Source organism: Prenolepis imparis, unplaced genomic scaffold, assembly GCF_030444845.1.
Source record: "Prenolepis imparis isolate NDT839.2.m4 unplaced genomic scaffold, iyPreImpa1.0 SCAF_5, whole genome shotgun sequence".
Classification (NCBI taxonomy): domain Eukaryota; kingdom Metazoa; phylum Arthropoda; class Insecta; order Hymenoptera; family Formicidae; genus Prenolepis; species Prenolepis imparis.
In genome coordinates, this window is record NW_028141163.1 from 16,846,444 (window position 1) to 16,868,664 (window position 22,221).

Genomic DNA, 22,221 nt, shown 5'->3' on the forward strand with positions numbered 1-22,221 from the left:
GAAAGGCGCGGAGGGGGCACCGTTCCGTGAGAATACGCGAACGATAATTCGGAGCCGCGCGGGCAGCTCAAAGGACCCGCGGGACGATATATCAATGCCCTGCTTGCGGAACAATTTCAACTATCCGCGATATACAAAGAAAAATACCAAATCGAATGCCCGGAATAGCGGCAGCCCCTTGTCCGCCCCCTCTTGGCCTTCTTCCACCGTCGCACTCTCCTTTATAGACACCCGATGCACCCCTTTTTCCCCACCTTTCTCCCCTCTGCCAACATATCGTTCTCCTTCTCTCTTCCTCTCTCGGTAGATATGTTCCTATACTGGACTGCAATGCCAATGGACTCTCTTCTCGGACCTCGAGAGCATTCGCTCGTGTGTGTGTGCGAACGCGAATCGGGAATTCGGGAGAGAGGACCTACCTATCGACGGGGAATAAATTAACGAGCTGCAGGAAACTCGCAAATGTTCCATGGGAAGACTCGTCGGGGGAGGAGACTCGCTTCCGGCGAGCGAGGAAAACAAGAAACTCTCCTTCACATAGTATCCTAAAATGCGAATTCGATTGAGCAAAATCGCGGGAGAGAAAATTTTTTGCTCGTTGGAATTTATTATTCACGATGAAGGTTTCTGTGATAAATGCGCGGCTATAAAGAAAGGGTAACGTTCGTCAAGAGAATGATCAGAATAAGAAACGGAAAGTATAAAAGCCATTCTATTTTATTATTTTCTTGGTCACATATCATACGTGTTTCTTTCAACATAAACGCAATTTTAATACGAAAAAGAAATTCATATTCTGAATGTTAAAAATTAAGTATATCATTACTCTAAATTTATGTAATCTGAATTAATAATATGTTGAGATATATAGCATAAATTAATAATATAATTACTTATATGACTATTTTCGAACCAGTACGTGACATAATGTTAAATAAAATAGAATGTCTTACTTAAGTCATTATTCAACGGTATAGAAATGAGGCAAAAAGAATAATTGAACACTTGACGTAAGAGAATCACGTAAGAATAATGTAATTATAAGTATGCTACACGGAAAAAAAAATTAACTACCATAGCTAAAGTTTAGCTGTCCCTATATTGCAACCTGAAATTTAGTTATCATGCCTAAATTTTAGCTATGATAACTAATATTTTTTGGCCATAATTTTACGGAGAATTTTATAAATATTAATTCTATAAATATTAAGAATTCTAAAAAATATTAGCTATCAGCTAAAATTAAGATATGGTAGCTAATTTTTTTTCCATGTATGAGTATATAAGAAAATATTTTAGATCCAAATAAAATTATTCCTAAATAATACTGTTATATTTTTATTATAAAAATATGTTTTTTGCGCTTTCTCAAAAATATTCATGCACTGAGAGAATTTTCTCTTAGAATTTCTCCTGAAAATCATGGTAATTGTGGGACAATATATATGGTATAGAAAGAATTTTATGAAAACTTCTCTGATTAATATTTATCACAATTAAAATAATAATATATATCACAATAAAATATAAAATATGTTTCATTAATTTTAATCAGAGAAATTCTCATAAAATTCTTTCCATACCATATTGTCCCACAATTACCATGATTTTCAGGGTAAATTCTAAGAGAAAATTCTCTCTGTGTGAGATATAAGATATAACTGCAGTTTTTTATAAAGATTAACTTCGAGACAAGTAAAGAACGCTTTTCGATGAAAACATAATTTCTTTTCTCAATATATACGGCACACGCTGTCTTTTCTACGTCAATTTTTCAATTACATTCAGAGACGGGAATTATCGCGAATGTCGCTCAAAGTTCTAGCAAACGCGCATGTCGGACGACGATGATGAACGTCGGTGCATCACGTCGTATCTGGCGCACGGCGAAGCTATATGTCAATCGGCTGATGGAGCGGCCGGTCGGTTTGGTTATAATTGGATCAGTTTAGTTAGGTATTGCAAATATTGGCAGCCAGGGAAGCTGCCGCGACCCAGTGATGAAACCTAATTGGGTAAGTCGGTCTCTGGCTAGGTGCCAAACGAACGCGGGCCGGCTACTCGCCCCCTTTCCGCCCCTTTACCAGGCTTCGAATTCTAGATATCCCGACGATGATGCCTTTTCCGCTCGTCCCCCCGCGTCGAACTCGCTATCGAATCGAATGAACCGCGCGCGCGGAGAACTGACACGTAAATACATACAACGAGCTCTCGGGATTTGTGAAAATGGAGACGGAGATGGGAAATATACGTTTCGGGCCGGCCGGCTGGGTTTAATTGGAGCGCCGCAACGCGCGTCCCGTCCTGTCGCATTCGCGTCGAGATGCAACCGCACGCGACGGCAAAATTGCATCGCGGGTAAGCAACGCGGGGCGAAGCGATTCGATCGAATACGTGAGGCTGCTGAAAAAACGAACATGTTATTCGTGTTCGAGAAAGGATTGCGCGCGAGTGTCGAGTGAGCGGCGCAAATTGCGAACAACACCATCAATGTATCGGATAAATAAAGATAATTAAATAAAAAATACTGGAGATATTTTATAAATTAGTATTATAAATAGATTTTTATCATTTCGTGCAGAAATAGAAAAATATTTTCAAAAAAATTCTAATGTTGATTCTCTCTTTATACACTCTGTTTCTATTGTTATATATATTTTTTATTCTGATATTCTGTATTCTATATTTTATACACTGGAAGAATTTTCTCTTAGAATTTACCCTGAAAATCATGGTAGTCATGGAACAATACATGGTATGAAAAGAATTTTATGAGAATTTTTCTGATTAATATTTATTACAATAAAAATAATATCTATCACAATAAAATATAAAACATATTTAATTTGTTTTATTAAACTGCATAGTAAAATTGATCAAATATTTTATATTTTATTGTAATAGATATTATTATTTTTATTGTGATAAATATTAATCAGAGAAATTCTCACAAAATTCTTTCCATACCATAACGATTACCATGATTTTCAGGGTAAATTCTAAGAGAAAATTCTCTCTGTGTATTAGTTCTATATTTATCAAACTTTTGACATTTTCTTCCATCGCGAAAGATATAAAAATATATATTCAATATATGTATATATATACTTTTGAATCTTCGTATAGAGACAAATAGTACGAGATACGATGAATAGATACCTCACCCAACTATCGAAATATCTTGAATATTTAAGCACGTGTGGAATCGGTAATTTCGTAATCAAATTTATTCGAAATAACCGGATAAAATACAGCTATTCGAATATTTACAATCCCAATTGAAACAGGAATCGGCTAGAGTTTCTCATTTGATCATCGTCTCTCCTCTCTCTCTCTCTCTCTCCCTCGTTTGAATATAATACTCCCGAAACATATTTCAGTGTGGGGTGAACGAACCGAAGGAAAACGACGTGTCTGTCGTTGTCGAGATGCACCGTGCATTGTAAACGAGGCGGGTGACAAGTGTACATATTCTCTCTCTCTGTAGTAGTATTGACCTTTCAATGATGCTAAGCCGCCGCCACCGCCTGCCCGCTCCGCTGCTTGTCTCGCTATCATTACACGCTCGGCCGACACACAGTGGGTTACACATGTGGGTTACATCGGTTATGCGAAGAGGTCTCGTTTTCAAAAGCGCGCTAAACATCCGGATATTTTGCAGCTTTCGAACGCGGCCACTATGCATTTCCTACGCGCGCTTTGTTCACTTCGCGATTTTCAACGCTCGCCACAAACGAGCGACGAATGACCAGAATGTCCTATCGTTTCAGTATTTTGACAACACTCGGTAACAATTATCTCGCTGTCGACAAGCGGCCAAGTGGACATCCGATTAAACGGATAATACTATAATGGGGATCGCAATTATATTTTTATTCGCCCGGGACATTTGTTAAGGTTTGATTTACAAAGCCGTCCCCAGCCCATACACATAGTTCTCAATTTAAATAAAAATACAATCGCGAGCGATTTAATCAATTTTGATTAAAGCGTAGACTCGCTGCGATAATTTCGCGCGTGATATTTTTGAGGTCCGCAAAGGCAAACCATTTCTTATCAGCAAATAGAAATATTTTGCGTTCAAATTAATTAAAAAAAAGCGAAAGTCATTCATCTACAATTATTTTACACTGAGAAAATTTTCTCTTAGAATTTACCATGAAAATCATGGTAATCGTAAGACAATATGGTATGGAAAAAATTTTATGAGAATTTCTCTTTACTATGCAGTTTAGTAGAATTAATCAAACACGTTTTATATTTTATTGCGATAGATATTATTATTTTTATTGTGATAAATATTAATCGGAGAAATTCTCATAAAATTCTTCTCTCCACGATTTTCAGGGTAAATTCTAAGAGAAAATTCTCTCTGTGTATATATAAGAATCAATGCTATTCCTAGCCCTGAAAATGCAACTCTTTAAGATGAGGCTGCTCTTTGGACACATTGAGACAGTCTCGCGACACAATGTAGTTGGCCAACAAGGAACTATTTTTAAAGCGGCAACGTTATACAAGCGCCTCGTGCAATCGTGACGCAAAATTTCATTTCGCACGGCGTGCTACCACTTCAGCATGACGTATTGTCACGGAGAAACTGGAGTAACATGTCGGACGGAGTTCGCAAACGGCGACGGAGGTCGCGACAAGTTCGAGGTTAATCGTTCGTTTGGCAAGGCTCGCCTGTTGCCGCGCCGTGCTGTTCTATGGGCGCCCACGTTATATAAGCGAAAGAAGAACTCATCGTGCGTAATAATTTTTTCAGTCACGAAAATTTCTCATAAAAAAAAAAGAAACAGCAGTGAGAGGTTTCGAATGATAAAAATAAAACCGGAGAAATATACTTTTACTTGTCTAAAACGAAAACCGGTTGCTTGAGAATTTTAAAGATTATGTCATCTCGTCACTCCGGATAAAAGATGTCCTACAACTACCTGACCGGAAATCACGAACACGTTTTGACATTGAAGTGCTATCGATATTTATATATATAAGATGCGAGATTCAATTCTCGACTCCTAAATCAAATTATAATAAAATAAAGATCGATCCTTGAAAAAGATATAACTTTAATCAATATTAAAAAATGCAAAGCTGGAAAAAGTAGCGACCGTAATGACTACTTTTGTTAGCCGCATCTTCTTGTATTTTCTGAATTCAAAATGAAATTTTAGGCTCGAAAGAAATAGAGAGAGTAAATATATTTAGTAAAAAGATGCAGATAAACCTAACGTGTCAATAGAGCGTTTATTTCGACAAGTGTTTCGAGATGTAGGACGTGTTTTAGCGACGTTCAGGACAGAAGAGGAATAAAAGAGTGACACGCGTGAAAGGGATGATGATCCGCTATATCGGAGCCACGCGTGCACGTGCGCGCGGATGTTCGTCGTATACATATGTATAGACTGACGGACGATCACGTGAACGGAGGATCCAACGGCCCCGAAATGAATAATTCACGAGGAGCGAGCGAGCAAGCGTAGCCACCACATGGGGCCCCACGATCGGGGCCCTCTGCTGCCGCGTGAATAGGACGTGGGCCCGTGCAACCTTTACACATGGCTATTACATGACGCCTGTTATTATTCTCTTCTCATGCCAAAATATTCACGTGCGTACGAACGCCGAAAACGCCCAAGGATAAGGAGAGCTGACTTCCCGCCGGATTTCGAGGAATCGGTCTCGCTACCGCGATGATGACGGGCGAAATCTGATCGTCATTACGGTACTGATTCGTAAAGAGATATCCCCGATTAATCATTAATCATTAATCCTTTCGCAGATCGTATCTGGTACAACGCATGTATCAGAAAGTTTGAAAACTTTTATAAAAATTGATACATCATGATATTGGACGGATCAAATTAAAGTTTACGAATCAAAAATATATAAAATGATTAGATATTGATTTATAAAAATAATTGCATTTTTAATAAGTAAATTAAAGTTCAAAACTTGATATAAAATTGTTTTGCTTGTAATTAAAAATTTACACGAAAATAAATTTTAAAAAACAAACAAAATTATATTAATAGTTTTGGATATAATTTTGAAGTAAATTAAAATTCGAGGAAAGATAATCGAATAAAAATTGATTGATTTTTTAAACATAATAAATTACAAAAATACTTTTTATTTTTAAGTGTATATAAATTGTCGCGTTATCTAAATTTAAATAAAAAATCGAATTATTTCCTTAATAGTGTCACGAGAAGACCGATCTACGAAAAAAATAATGGAGTATAAATAAATCGTCAGCTGCAAAAAAATGTTCATAACTTCTATCGCGATCTGAGTGACGAGTCTAACTGACATGGCGATGCTGGAAGTGAATACGACACCGTTTGTGAATACCAACACAACGAGATAAGACGAAAGAAAAAGAGAGAAAGAGAGAGAGAGTGAAAGAGTATGTGTGTGTATGAGAGAAAGAATTACTGCGGCATCCAAGTGTGCATCGAGCCACAGATTACCGCAGTCGTATACTCAGTTTTCAAGCTAACAGGTGAGTCTCGGTAACTTAATCTTTTTCTGCTCTTTGGCTATCTATCTTCCACACGTACTTATGCACGCATGCACATAATATAAGACATAAGACGACAGGCTCGATCGAGCTTCGGTGCTGAACTACACGCGTTTCGGAATACACGTTTTACACGGTGTGCACACTTACGCAAGAGACTCTATTAGTGAAATCGATAGCTTCACTATAAATTAATACGTAAACATGATGTAAGTCGGTGAGAAGAAATATATACACGAATTTTCAGTAGCTAGTGATATTTTTATAAAAAAACAATTTTAAATTTTGCTCTCAAAAAACATATTTATTTTTAAAAAAATTAATAAAATGTTATTGAATTGATTCAACTAGAAATATAATTTATACAGAAACTAATATTTTCAACACAAATATGCTAGTATCTATGATTGCCCTATATGTTTACGAATTTTTACGTTTGTATCATTTCTTAAAACAATCTCGTTTGGTTGTGTTTTAAATTTAAAAAGAATATTGCATAATAATATATTATTAAATTAATAACATAATTGCTATAGTTTGTCAATTTATATATCTCGATTAAAATAACCACGAATAATCCGCTAAAAGAATTATACACCAGTTACAAAAACTCAAACTCGATGCATATTCATAATCGATAACTTCGCGATTTATTCCGCTATAGATCGGAGCAGTAATATATTGAAAACTCTTCAGACAACTTCGAAGGGTAAACTCGAAATATTAATGCGAGAATATCTAAATATAAGCGCGGACGTTTGCGAAACATCGCGCCATCGCGCGATTACGTATTCATCACTTTTTTTTCTTCACATCCGGCACCGTCGATATAATAAATTGGCCTCCCGATATCAATTAATGAGATATAAGACGCGGAAATGTTATTCCTGCTGGATGCAACGCGGTTTTATAACAAGGAAGTCATCGGGAAGTACATAAATGAAACGAGATCTCGCGACAATCATCGTTTAAGCCGTAACTCGAAAAAGCTCCGAAACAAATTCACCTGTGGATTAATGACAAATGACGTGGACTAGTCATAGTCCAGCTTATATTACATATTTCCGTCATAGAATTCCAGAATGCTTACGATATACCGAAGTAACTAAGTACGATAATAAAAATATTAGCGTTTTTCTTTTAATAAAATTTTTGACGTATATCTCATTTATGATATTGATTAAATATTGAGATATCTTGATGAAAAAAATACACTATCATTGAACAATAATTGCGACATACATTCTGCACACATTACATAATGCATATTAATGACTTACATTAATTTCTCTTCAATTTATCGTTGCATTGATTACTGAAATGATATTGGTATCTCTTGCAAAAAAAACATTGATATTTAATACCGGATGGATAAAGATATCGAGAGCTTATTAAATTTAAGCATGTCTGGATATTCGATAGCGAGCGAGTAAAACTATCAATACATATAGCCTGATAAATTTAAGCATCCTACGAATGTTTTTTTTTTTTTTTTTAGAGAGAGAAAGGAGATGGGGGAGAGGAAAAGACGAATGATTTCGACCGATGGCTAACTTTTGTATCGCGTCTTGCTCGAACATACACGGGGATAATTCTTTGAAAGCAACCGACCGTGGAGGAGAGGAGAGGACAGGAGAGGAGAGAAGCGGTGCGTCAGCTCCCGCCAGAAATAACGCGGATAAACTTAGATGGCCCTCCGTCCAAGAGAGCCAACCAAACCCGAAGACTCCGATTCGACGAGTCCTAATGAAACCGCTCACGAGAATCTTGTTCAGGATCATGTGCGCCCTTATCATCGTTTAACTCGTTAGGAGACTTGTAAAAAGAGCAAAAATATAGTTTTGCGAAACTGCAAATTACGCGAGTAAAAAATAATAGAAAAATTTTTTCTAGTCTTCTAGTATGTAATTAATTTATTAAAGCTAGTTGGTTGAAATATTTATAGCAAAAGTTATAAATTACAATTATGGTAAAGGACTATTTTATTAGAAACTAATATTTTTTGTGTAATTTATGGTGACAACAATTTATTACACAGAGAGAATTTTCTCTTAGAATTTACCCTGAAAATCATGGTAATCGTGAGACAATATGGTATAAAAAGAATTTTTCTGATTAATATTTATCACAATAAAAATAATAATATCTATCACAATAAAATATAAAATATGTTTAATTAATTTTACTGTTAAGTAAAATTAATCAAACATATTTTATATTTTATTGTGATAAATATTAATCAGAGAAATTCTCATAAAATTCTTGTCTCACGATTACCATGATTTTCATGGTAAATTCTAAGAGAAAATTCTCTCCGTGCATATATATTCTGTCGCATTAGTTTTCTTTAATTGTATCTTTTTCTAATAAGTGTCATCCGCAAATTTCTGTTTGACAGCACGTTTCGATTCATGAATGAATTATACATACGGAATATCGTTTATTTAGTCACCTAGCAGTCGAGCAGTGACTGCTTAATAAACGTCGCATTGTTAACGGCGCGAAAAGAGAGAGCTAATTAATACGGAGGTGGGAAAACTCGTTCGCGAGAGATTGTGGAGAAGCGCGAGGGAAGAAAAAGCACGTCACGTCCACCTGCCCAATGGGCAGACGTCGGCGCTGATAAATTTACAGTCCGTACACGGTCCTACGAACGCAGTTACCGCCGGAAATAAATCCATCCCCGTGTAAAAATAAAACTGGAACGACGAGTCGCAACATATGAGCGACTGAGTGAGAGAGAGACCGGGCGGCGTTATGATAAACCGTGCTGGAGCAAAGCAAAGGGAGCATCGTGAGAGAAGTGAAGAGGCGAATTAATGTGCGAGCAGAAAGTACCGTTTCACCGATCTGCGCATTAACGATGAGAATGATACATTTATAGGAATAAGAGCGAATTTCCGAAGCATCGACAACGGATCATCGAGATATCTCGCGAATTTATAACGAGGATTCTCAAATATAAACTTTAGAGAAATATGAGATAATATTGTAAAATATATTATACATATATATATATATATATATATAAAATTTTGGTGTTACACAATGTAGTATTATTTCATTCCGAATAAGATACGTTTTTTTTTCCACAGATCAATTTTATCAGAAAATAAAATTATTGCGATAACATATGATTTAATCCATAATCCAATCGAAAGATAACCTTCTCTCTATATTGATATATTATAGAAATGAGATAAGATTATAATCTCCGACGTGTACAAATGGTATAAATAAGAAAAGTGTAAAATCAGTGCTGGTTCCCTGACTAATGATCATACTAATGCAGAAACGGCACTGTGACAAATCAAGCTCCGAGCCAACAGGAGGCATATGGAAGAGAGACAGAATACGAGCGAAGATTAGGAAGAAGAGTAAGCGGATGAACTATCTCGGTGAGGACATGACGCAAACACTAATGACTGCTGCATTAATCTAATCTGGTTCAGGGACCAATAATAACACATGAAAATGACACTCTATATTCTCCGGAGTCCGATTACGAGACGCTCTTTCTCAGAAGCATCGTAAGGAACACCGGAAGAGAAAAGGAAAGGATGAGCACACACCCAAGTAGCAGCTATTATTTTAATTGCGAATAATAAAATCTTTAAAATTTTGTTGTTGCAAAAAAATTGCACAGTAAAAATAAAATTAGTGTTTATATTATTATTTTCCTTTATTTCTGGTTCTTTTTTTTTTATATTTGTGTAAAATATAATAAACATGAAGTATTCCTAATCTGTTTCCAAGAAGTTGAGAGCAAATTAGAGCTTAAAAGAGACGGCTATATCAATTCCAAAAATTAATATAAAAACAGCTGTATATATGTCTACGTATTTTCCTATGTAAACGAATGATATAGTAGTTTGCCGAGCAATAACAGAACAAACGGCGGCAGCGAGAAACTTTTGAACACGTGTATTTCCATAAGCCGTGAGATATACGATGGGGTTGAAATAGTGCGTAAACTTTGTAAATCTTTGCCGATGCAAGTATAATAGTAGTTAAAGCGCAAAGTAACGTCGCGGGCGGGAGTCGTCAAAGTGGACGACCGCCGTAATTTCTGGATGGTTGCGTATCGCGCTTTTGATATTGTTCCAAGTGTAGGTAAGCGGCCTTCGTGGAACTCGCGAGTATATGCATACGCGTGGGATTATTATCGTTTTCACGGTTAATAATTATTTCTAGAAATTCGCCGTTTGACCGTTTAGATCACACGCTCGCGTCGTTATCAGTGACTCATATTTCACTAAAATGCGATGAAAGGTGTCTCTCAGCACATATATGTATATATAGCATATTAAGAATGATTTAATTTATACAATTTATTATTATATAATATTATTTTTATATAAGAATTATATTTTTCTCTTAGAATTTACCCTAAAAATCAAGATAATCGTGAGACAATATGATGTGGAAAGAATTTTAAAAATTAATTTTACCATACTTTTAGTAAAATTAATCAAACATATTTTATATTTTATTGTAATAGATATTATTATTTTTTATTGTTATAAATATTAATCATAGAAATTCTCATAAAATTCTTTCCATATATATTGTCCCACGATTACCATGATTTTCAGGCAAAATTCTAAGAGAAAATTCTCTCTGTGTACATATATATACATACTGTATATATAAAATCATAATTCTTATATTGATATGACTAACTAATGATAAGAGAAACGTGTAAAATTGGGTTATTCGGGCACGTTGAAGCCGCACAGTTACAATAGCGCCATTAAAATTAATCAAGTTCATTGTTGAAGGAAAGATTTGCATCCATTACTCGACTTTACGCGGCTTTTTACCATCTATAGTGAATATTGAATATAATACGAAATTCGTTCTCCTACGGAATAAGATATAGCGATTTAAAGTTCTCCGGAGACCGGAGAACACACCGGCGAAAAATTCCCGAAGCTTCGATCGACATGCATCACGATCTCGCGGTATGCAAAGCAAAAAATAGCACTATCGAACGCCCTGATGTAATCTCTCGTCTTTGCCGTTGGAAAATTGCCGAGTAAAGAAACATTGTGTTTGCCTTAGCATGAATATGCGCCCGAAGTCCTCCTAATTAACCTTGCCGTTTCCGTAGACAAGCTTGTGACGTGAGGCCGACGAACAATAGTCACTTAGCATATCCGCACGTGCGATAGCAAATCCGTGGAAACCACCGCTCATACTGATTACAAGCAGTTTTTGTACATTGCAAGTGATAACGGGAAACTATGACGCGCGCTATATATATTGAAATTCGCGAAAGTGCAACAAGCGTCGAATAGAGATATTATAGATGTACTCGATGACGGCGACTGTAACGATTTTTTTTTCATTTTCCGCGGCACATATATATATATATATATAAGTTCTCAGTTGCATAAATTATTACGTGTACGTGTTTATAAATCCGAACATAGTCACGCATATATACGTTTTCCCTCGCGAATCTCCTCGCTCTGAAGAAAGATAGAGAAAACTATAGAGACTACCTGTTACATTTCCATCGAGGTCGAAAGTTGATCGTACACAGTATACGCGCGCGTGTGTACACAACGGCGGGCCGACATGCGATGGATGGATGGATTATGCAGCCGTGCACTTAGAAAGTTCCCCTCGTCAGCGATTTTCCACGGTGAACAGAGGCAACCGCGCGCGCCCGATCGGTTTCTACGAAACGCGCGTGTATGTACGAGAAGCTTCGACTGACTGACACCGATAAAGCTTGTTAAATTTTGACGGAGTAAACAAATCATGACATTAGCTTACGACATAGAGTCGATAAAAGAATCACGAAAAAATGGTTTTCTTGAAATGCATAATACTTAATAAGTCCTCTTAATAGATGTTCTTAATGAATAAGGATATTTCCATCTTTATCTTTGCTTTTTCGAGTATCCTCTTAAATTAAGAATATATTCTTAATTTTTTTTTGCAACTTTAGCGTCGCAATAAATATAATAAATTAATAATAAGTTTAAAATAAATTAATAAAATAAAATAATTTAAATTTATATTAATTTTATAAATTTACCAATTACTGTGCCAAATACATAAAAAATATTCAATTATATGTGTAACATTTAAATATACATGTAATAAATAACAAATGTCCATTTGTAAAACTGTTTTTTGTTATCACGATTAATAATTTTAATAATACACTGATAAAAAAAACATCCCACTTGCATATTAAGAATATCTAATAAGAATATTTCTTTAGAGAATTTTTCTATTAAATGCAGAGGATCCTTTTGACGCATATTTTAGTGGAAGATATTATAAAGATAAGTGGCATACACTTAAGATGAGAATACAATTTTTTCGGTGAAATCCCCCAAAAATGGAAAGAGAGCCTCTCTCTTTTGGTGTGATCTATACGTATATTAAAAAAAAATTACGAGAAATATGAAAAGAGTTATAAAAATAATTTTATAACATATATATACATAATTTTGACGCATTTATTAATGCAAAAATATTTTTTTAAAAAACGATGCTTCCTAAATTTTACCGCGTTCGATACTTGACAAATCACTTTCCACGAATCAGCACTGTCGCCATACATTACGGACATTAATCAACGTAATTTTAACTCGTACACGATTCGCAATTCGACGATGGCGAAAAGACGCGTGGGCGCATCTCCCGTCGTTCTCATTGTTCATTAAAACCGGAGGGAAACGATGTCGTAAACGCGTCCGCGAAACGTCGGAATGACCAGGATGCTGCAATTTCCATTCGAGCGTGTTAATGCAATACCGTCGCCGCCATCGTCACCCTCGTCGTCGAGGACGACAACGAGGACGACGACGCTAGCAACAGTCGTTAGAGATGAACGAAGAGAGAGGACAACGTACAAACACACTCTTCCACGTGCAAATAACATTTATACTCAAAGAGAACGAGAGAGAAGGAGAAGGAGAGAGAGAGAGAGAGAGAGAGAGAGAGAGAGCACAGGGAGGATTCTCGTAAACACCAGGACGTAACTGTAAAACCCGTTTCCATCGCGTTTCGCTTACCTCGATCGAATTTCCGCGTATATCGTGCGAAAACATGCGCGAGCATTAATTAAGATGTGAAACGGTATAGGTATATACTGAATTTAATAACGTTTATCTTCACAATAGAAACCGATGTGTATTTTATTTCTATTTTTTCGAAGATCGCGCACGAGAGATTCTATTTTCCTTTTTTATATATTATTTTTGAAGAATTATATATCTATATAGAATTGACTGACACACATACAAATAGGCATAACACATTTTTAATAAATCTTAATAAACGTGACAATTGATTTCTATCGAGATTAATCGTCATTCGTATAGACGAAGGCTTTGCGCGAAACGATGCGGAAGTAAGAATTTTCCACGCGGAAACTCTGTCAAGTTGAATAGCGAATCGTGAATCTACATTACTCACGAAGACGAAGAGAACGGCCGGGGACGGAAAAAGAAGGCGAAGCAATTTAATTTTTCTCCCGCGCACGCGGAAGGTTCTATATCGCGCCGAGAGGAAGACGCGACGTGTCGCGGTTTATTACATTTTTCCTCTCCTAGTCAACGAACTAATGGACCGTTGGAAATAGTGCCGAGGCTATAAGCCCCTATTCATCCTTGAAATAAAATCAGCACCATCTCGCCGGCTATATGTCGTCTCACTTGGAATCTTTTGGTTTCCCGGTAAAAGTAAAATGAATAAAACGCATAACATAACAATTTATTATGCACGCATATTTTAGTAGAAAAAAATCTTTAATTGATTTCTGAAGAAGTAGTTTAAAGACTTATATTCTGCACATTTTTTATTTCAAGCAGATTTAGAATTCTCTAAAATAAAGGAGAGGAAAAACTTCTTTACGTTTATCTATACTTCAAAATTTTAATACTTTACTTTGTACATATTTGCTAATTTTTCGGATAATTAATAACTTTTCCTAACCATTATATATATTGGACTGTGCACGGAGATAATTTTCTCTTAGAATTTACCCTGAAAATCATGGTAATCGTGGGACAATATGGTATAATATGAAAAGAATTTTAAAAATATGTTTGATTAATTTTACCATACTTTTAGTAAAATTAATCAAACATATTTTATATTTTATTGTAATAGATATTATTATTTTTTATTGTGATAAATATTAATCAGAGAAATTCCCATAAAATTTTTTCCATACCATATTGTCCCATGATTACCATGATTTTCAGAGTAAATTCTAAGAGAAAATTCTCTCTGTGTGCCTATATGTCATATTTTAATAATTATTAAAAGACATAATTTGCAAAAAAAAAAAATACTAAGTTATTAAAGTAATATAGCAAGTATTTTTGTATCGCCAGTGAAGAATAAAATTAGGAATAACTGTAGACGACCCAACTGGCTTAATTGATTTTTATTAATTCGATGTCATATAAAAATACAGACTACGTTTCGACCTTTGGTTCAGGTCCTTATCAAGTCTAAAATTATATAAAAAATAATAAATTTAATAAAATAAATTTTATTAAATGTTACGTAAGGTATGTTTAAATGATTTACTTTATACCAATCGTTAGTTTCACTTGGTTTACGCTATACATCCATAAAATGATTTTCTTTTTGATATATTCGTATTATTATTTTTTATATAATTTTAGACTTGATAAGGACCTGAACCAAAGGTCGAAACGTAGTCTGTATTTTTATATGACATCGAATTAATAAAAATCAATTAAGCCAGTTGGGTCGTCTACAGTTATTCCTAATTTTATTAAAGTAATTTAAGAACTTTTACAAAGCATTTACTAGAAAACTTTAGTTTTCAAAACTCCACGATATAACCGTAACATTTGAAAAAGAAATACGATACAAGGCAAACGACTAGGAAAAAAAAGATGACAATTTTTCCGCGATAAAATATTTTCATCGTTTTTCAACGATCGCATGGATTTCGTGCATGTATGTATGAGTGACCGCAAGGCTCCTGCTACAACAGAAGAGAAGAACTCGTCGATCACCTTGGCGAATCGCTCGCGCGCTGACCTCGCTGATCGAGATCGCTTCTAAACCATCGACTCATACGAGAAATCCATCGGCACGATTTCTTGCAGATATTTTAACTTTCTAGTTAACCGGTCGACCTGCCGATACTCGCGCGGCGCGTTAAATCACGTCTCTTAAACGAGTCCCTCTCCCCTTCTATCCCTCTCCTCCCCCCTATACGATAAGAGGTGGCCATTGTACGAGAGTTGTTGTTTATATCCTTGCAACCCTGCCCTCGTACTCTGGCCAGCATGCTTGTCGATCCTCTCTTGGGCTCTTTCTAGAAAATATCAAGCGACAATTAACTAGCAAGAGGATATAGCAGAGCGGGACTATCGCTCCGAGGTCGTCGTGGCGAGAAATCCGCTATCGAGCGAAATTTTTTCACGCTCCCAAGACTTTCTAGTCGATTGATTTGCGGCGATTATCCTTTCGCACGCGTTAAGCCACGCAAAATTATTTTCATCATAATTTCCGCCCGTGAATGCGAAGCGACCATTAAAGAAATAGCGAACCGTCTACGTAAGCGTGTGAAACAAAATAAAGCATTCTCAGCGATGTATAAATATAAAATTATATTAATTAAATTAATTAAATTTATTTAAATTTATTTATTATAAATATGCATATGTATTTTATATGTGTGATTTCTAGAATTCTATTTGCGCTCATTAATGCACATAGAATATTATATTCAATAATGTAAGGAAATTTGCAAGATAATTTCTTAGAAATGTTGTTTCAAACGACGCTTCAATTAATATTGGCTGTCCACTTGCTATCGGTATTTGTTTTACTTCCTACATTAGTCGAGCTACATTTGCAATATTACTCATCGGCTTTTCGAGCAACTGCCTCTTCCGCATGTTATTCTCCTCCCAACCCATTGATTGAAATATTATATAAATAAAATTACTTCATCCCTTTTTTTTTAATCGAATAAGGAGACGATCGAAATATTTTTTTGGATTTTATTCCAAGTATAGAGAGAAGTAAAACTTGTTTCTTTAGGTGTAATCCTATCAGGGATGATGAGAGAAATCGAGTGTCTTTATTATCGAAACTTCGAACAGCGTTTGTCGAACTTCAGAACTTGTTGCTCTTGCAGAGCAGAGTAAAAAGTATCCTCATCGTGTTCGAGACTAGGGGCGCCAGAAAACAAATTATCGTAACGTAATATTTCGCGTCTATCGTCGCCGAACGACAATAAATCCCGCGCATATGGTTGTGACTTTCCTTTCTCCGCCAGCACGAGTGTATTAAACTTTCGCAATACCGACTTGCACTCTTGAACTATCAAAGGAATACGTTACGCTCATCACATTTTACATTCGTATATTTATTTTTCCGAGATAAACATCTTTGTTTATCGCAACATAAATCGGTAGACTCTTAGGTTTCTTTAAAATTTTAATTAAAATTACTTTCTAAAAGTTTCACATAAGACTTGTATGTAATTCATAATTATACAATCCAAAAAATAAATATAAATATATACATGTGATACTTTTAATCAGTTTCTCTTAAGAAAAAAAATGATTGCATTGAAGATTAGATTATCCGAAGAAGATTCAGATCCGATTAAACATTGAAAAAATATCAGACAGAAAAAACCTTATATTCGATTTTAAATATTGTGTTTATAGATAGAAAGAAATGTTTGCTGAATCTACAAAGGATGATGACAGATGCAACTAACAATGCAACACATGTCGGATAGAACGCAAAATGGCCGAGCAAATCCTTATCTCTCTTTGCCTTATAAGATGTCTAGATTACAGTGTATCGTGCTACATAATCTGTAATCTGTACTGCACACACAGAGTATGTACACAGACATAAATTGCAGAAATACTATCCTACCGTCGTCGTACAATATTGCATATCTTGCGCATATCTGCGATTGATGTTCTAGGGCTAGGGCACGCTACTAAGAGAGAAATTGAGCATTACGTTCGAAATCCGTATGAGTCCGGGGGGACAGATAGTTACGGGAAGGGCCCACACAGTTTATACCGGGTGACCGATATGTACGAGCGAATCGCGTGATCGTACTTGGACTGGTATGCAGACAGGCCGCGGTGGCGTGTTGCATTATTTTAGAGAGGAGCGGGGAGAGAAAGAGAAAGACATGCATAGGGCGCAGACAATCGCGAGGGGAATCCTGCCTACATATGTGTAGGCCTGTTTATATGTTCGCACACATATACATACACATATTTTACGGTAGCGGAGAGGGAACGGTCGACCAGGTGGTAAAGCTACCCCATGATTTTCTGGCCCGTAGAATCCCCTTCCTCCTCCGGGGGAGAGAGAGTCGAGTCTATATGTATATACGTATATGCATACTACTCTCGTTCGAATGCACGTATCGTGTACTCGACACGCGATCGAATCGCGCGCGTTTGTTAGCATTAAACTGGCAGATAAACGCACGCGTCGCCGACCGCACCCCGCGATATGCATCGCGCTCGCTACAATATCGATGACGATTATCGATTCTTTGCTTATGTGGGATTGTCGCTTCTCTTACCCCAACTTAAAACTTTAAATTTCTCAAACGAAAGTTTTTTACGCCCGTAATTTTGCTAATAAATTATACTTCGCCACTTGCGATCATTATTATTTAAGCCACTTGCGATCATTATTATTTAATATACTTGTCATAGTGACAAAATATTTTACACTGAGAGAATTTTCTTTTAGAATTTACCCTGAAAATTATGGTAATCGTGGGACAATATGGTATGGAAAGAATTTTATAAAATATATTTATCACAATAAAAATAATATCTATCACAAAAAATATAAAACATGTTTGATTAATTTTATTAAACTGCATAGTAAAATTAATCAAACATTTTATATTTATTGTAATAGATATTATTATTTTTATTGTGATAAATATTAATCAGAGAAATTGTCATAAAATTCTTTCCATATATTGTGCCACGATTACCATAATTTTCAGGGTAAATTCTAAGAGAATGTTCTCTCTGTGTATTTGTTCATAAATTTCGAAACAAGTGTCTCCAATCAGTAATTTTAGGAAGAATACAAAATCCAAAAAGATCCTATTAATTGATATTAAATAATAGAATTATATAAATTTTTTATTTTTCTCGTTTGTGAGTTGTAAAACAATATATTACGTGTTCTGATATTTTTGAGCAAAGTAAATTTTATCATCTAATTAAAGCTCTAAGAAAGAATATGATATTTTATCATTGTACATATTTTTTACTATTAAATTTTTAATTTAATTAATAGGCAAATGAATTGTCCAATTCAATAGATTTTTTCGATATGCTGATATACTAATAAGAATAAATTACTTTTAATAATTGTTCAATTTGTTCTCTTTCTACTTCAATACTGACATTATTCTAAATTATACTTTCTTGATATCTGTTTGTAAATAAATAAATATTTGTAGCATTCAGAATAACAAAAATGTTAGTCGCCATTACCTTTGGTATTTTGCGCTGCAAATATAATAAATCTTTTAGTTGCATATACACGTATCTATACACGTATTTTCTGTTAATCGATCCGCAAAGCCACTAAAAGAGAACTATATTGTACAATTCCGCGTATGCCATGAGATGTTGACATAAAGGATGATCATTATTCATAGCAAGCGGCAAAAAACGAGCGAAGGACGACACATGACTCACACATCGCCGAAACCAGTCAGGCGCGTAATACACGTCGATTACGTCTAATCGATGATACTGATAAACGATATTAATCGTTGCTTAATCCGCCACGCGTATACATATATACACACATGCGAATGTGCATGCGTGTATGTATATGTAACGCGGGAAAAGCTGAAGTGACGCGCGACTAGTAGTCGTTCGAAAGTTACGAGCAGGGCTTTAAATCGCTTTTAAATCCGGCTGGCTGGTTTCACCGGTTTAGATATATAAAGTCCAGCACAACCACACGTGACGTCCGACCTTTCGCGAATCGGTCCACGAATAGCGACTTTTCGCGCTAAAACCTGCCGGGATACGCAGAAAGATTTGACTCGCCTATTTAAAGGCAACGATTTGTGACACGATATCGTCATAAGTCTTTTATTTAACAGAAATGCCTTGCGATGCAGAAATCCAAGTACAAATTAATCGCTACTCATTGTTATGATTGTTGCGACTGATATTTGCATACACGTTATAAGAGTGTCATAAAAATATGAAATATAACGCCAAGTCAAGAGACGTTTGAATAGAAAATAGCGTCATGAAGAAAACTGCGTCGCATAATATCTCCCATAACCGCGAAATGACACGATAAGATGCAAAATTAAAGCTGCCTTAAGAATAAAGATTAAATATATCCCGTGAATTCAATTTTCGATGTGAATGCAGAAAGAAATACTTTACATTCGTTTATATTTTAATTTATGAATAAACAAACATATTATTTTCGTGTGTTTATATACAACATTAAAAAAAGTATTATCAAATTCTGCCTAAAACTCGTGTATAATGTCTTACGCGACATCGGTCAAAGTCTAAACAAAATCTAAAGTCTTTTTAGTCGGCACTCGTATCGAGAGCACTAGGATCCACGAGAAAAGAGAATCTTCCGTCAACTCGATGAATATTTTATATCCGCGCTTCGAGCGTTATGTATATATAATACGGCTGATCAAACGCACGTAGTCGTCGTAAATGTAGCGTGCGATTTTTCCACGCAATGGAATCGCTCCGTGGAATCATCACAATCTCGCTACATAATACTCGGATCGTACCGCAAATGAAAAGTACTAATCGCGAGACTGTTTTAATCACATTGGGAGGAGGGACAAGTTGTGTCGTTAATTAAATCAGGGTTTGAAAAAACCCGGGTTTTTTTTAAAAAGCCCAGCCCAGTGGGTTTTTTGGGGTTTATTGGGTTTTTTTGGGTTTTATTGAGTTTTTTGGGATTTTGTTGGGTTTAAAAATTTTTTAAATTTAATTTTTTATAATTCGCTAATGATTAAGAAAATTGGCTATTTAATTGGCACAATTCCTTATTATGAATTAATTTTTATTTAATTTTTTTTATTTATTAATGTAATAGAAGGTCTATTTTGGATGGGTTTTATAAATGGGTTTTTAAGTAAGTTTTTTAAAGTGCATTTAACCCAATAAAACCCAGTGGGTTTTATTGGGTTGGGCCCACTTAGTCAAACCCTGAATTAAATACGCAGCGTCGCACAATTTAATTATCCACATCGCAATCAAGCCAAGTGTGAGAAGAAGTACGTACACCTTTGGTAATAATTTTAGTTACTTGACGATTTGGCATCGTCTACGCCAAATAGAAAGCCACGCCGCGCCGGTTCGCCGGTGCCAGAGAGCCGCGCGCGAACAAAAAAAGGAAGCGTAAAACATGCGAGAGGAGAGAGGAAGGCGAGACGAAGAAGCGGAAAAGGAGAAAGAAAAGAGCGAAGAGGAGTTGGTGGTCGGAGGGTCGGTAAGCGCGCGATAATCCATTTGCTCCTTTCGTAGACCAACGGGACAAGGCATTCTATTTATATCCGCGAGAAACTCGCGCCTAATGTGTAGACCAGTATTGTGCAACTTGCATCGCTTTCCATAAGGTGTTTTATTGTGTCTAGGCGTTTGAAGAATAGAAATAAAAATGACGAAAAATATCCATCATTTTAATATCGTCACTTTATTACTTGCAAAATTAACAGCAGTGCGAAAAGTAAAATAATATTACGATTTCATGTTCAAAAAATATAAAATATATTATAATAAATATTATAAAAAATAGAATATTTTATTCTTCAATAAAATTGCATTTGAAATGTTTACTAAAAAAGAAACGCGCCCACACAACTCTCTTCGAAATATTTTAAAGAAATTTTCCGCTAATAAAAGCATCTTACAACACAAGAGAGTAAAGACAAGTCATAGCCCCGAGTGAAAAATCGTCCGCGCGTACAATCCATTCATTTAACAATGCACGACTCGCGTTGCATTCAAGGCCGCTACATCGCGGATCAAAGAGCTTTTCGTAGCAGAGAGCTGTCTCGTGGAGAGTTGATCGTTTCGCCAAAGGGCGAGCACCTCAAAATAATCTATATCGTTTTCCTGTGCTTGCAACTCGTACGTTTCCTTTAAAACCGCGGCATCCGAGCTATTACTACTCTGTAGCTCGAGGCTGTCGAAATATATTATGATAATGACAGTTATGATAATAATGTTTCGTAATCGAAAAGATATGTATATATAAGAAGAATAGTATAACTTCTTTCGCAAATTAATCTTAATATTAAATTTTAAAATAATTAAAATATTGATAAATTTATTTATATAAAATATTACTGCAATATTCGATTGAAAAAAAAAAAAAAAATGAATAAAATGATATTAAAGTAATTGCTATTTTTTTCGTCATTTATATCACTCTCGTCTAAAAGATACGCGATGAAATACCTTATGAAAAGCGATGCAAGTTGCAATAAAATTGCACGTTTCGCGCTGTTTTCCGACTATTCACCGGCTCTCGTTCTTCAGCGCAGATAAGATAGAATCGAGAGATACGATATACGGCGCGATATCATTCGTGGAAGTAGCGTTCTTCGGGAGATTTGAATATCGAATTTATCGAAATACATAGCCGATATATTACCGCGGCTATCGGTTTCT

The 22,221-nt window shown here is 35.5% G+C and overlaps 2 protein-coding genes across 11 annotated transcripts in view; one reads left to right on the plus strand and one right to left on the minus strand.

Annotated features, from left to right (window-relative positions):
• The window catches only part of Scalloped (TEA domain transcription factor 1 homolog scalloped), a 175,241-nt gene that overhangs the window by 145,958 nt on the left and 7,062 nt on the right, over positions 1–22,221 (minus strand). Inside the window, exon 1 of one of the 10 annotated variants that reach the window (XM_083038140.1) lies at positions 12,034–12,052. The exons of 8 other annotated variants lie outside the window; for them this stretch is intronic. The gene's annotated coding sequence lies outside the window, so the exon portion shown is untranslated. Of the gene's footprint in view, positions 1–12,033; positions 12,053–22,221 lie in introns of those variants that run through there. One more of the 10 variants, XM_083038134.1, reaches the window with a different exon arrangement.
• LOC145936202 (uncharacterized) overlaps positions 1–22,221 on the plus strand; it is a 185,927-nt gene that overhangs the window by 127,041 nt on the left and 36,665 nt on the right. The gene's annotated exons all lie outside the window — the stretch shown is intronic.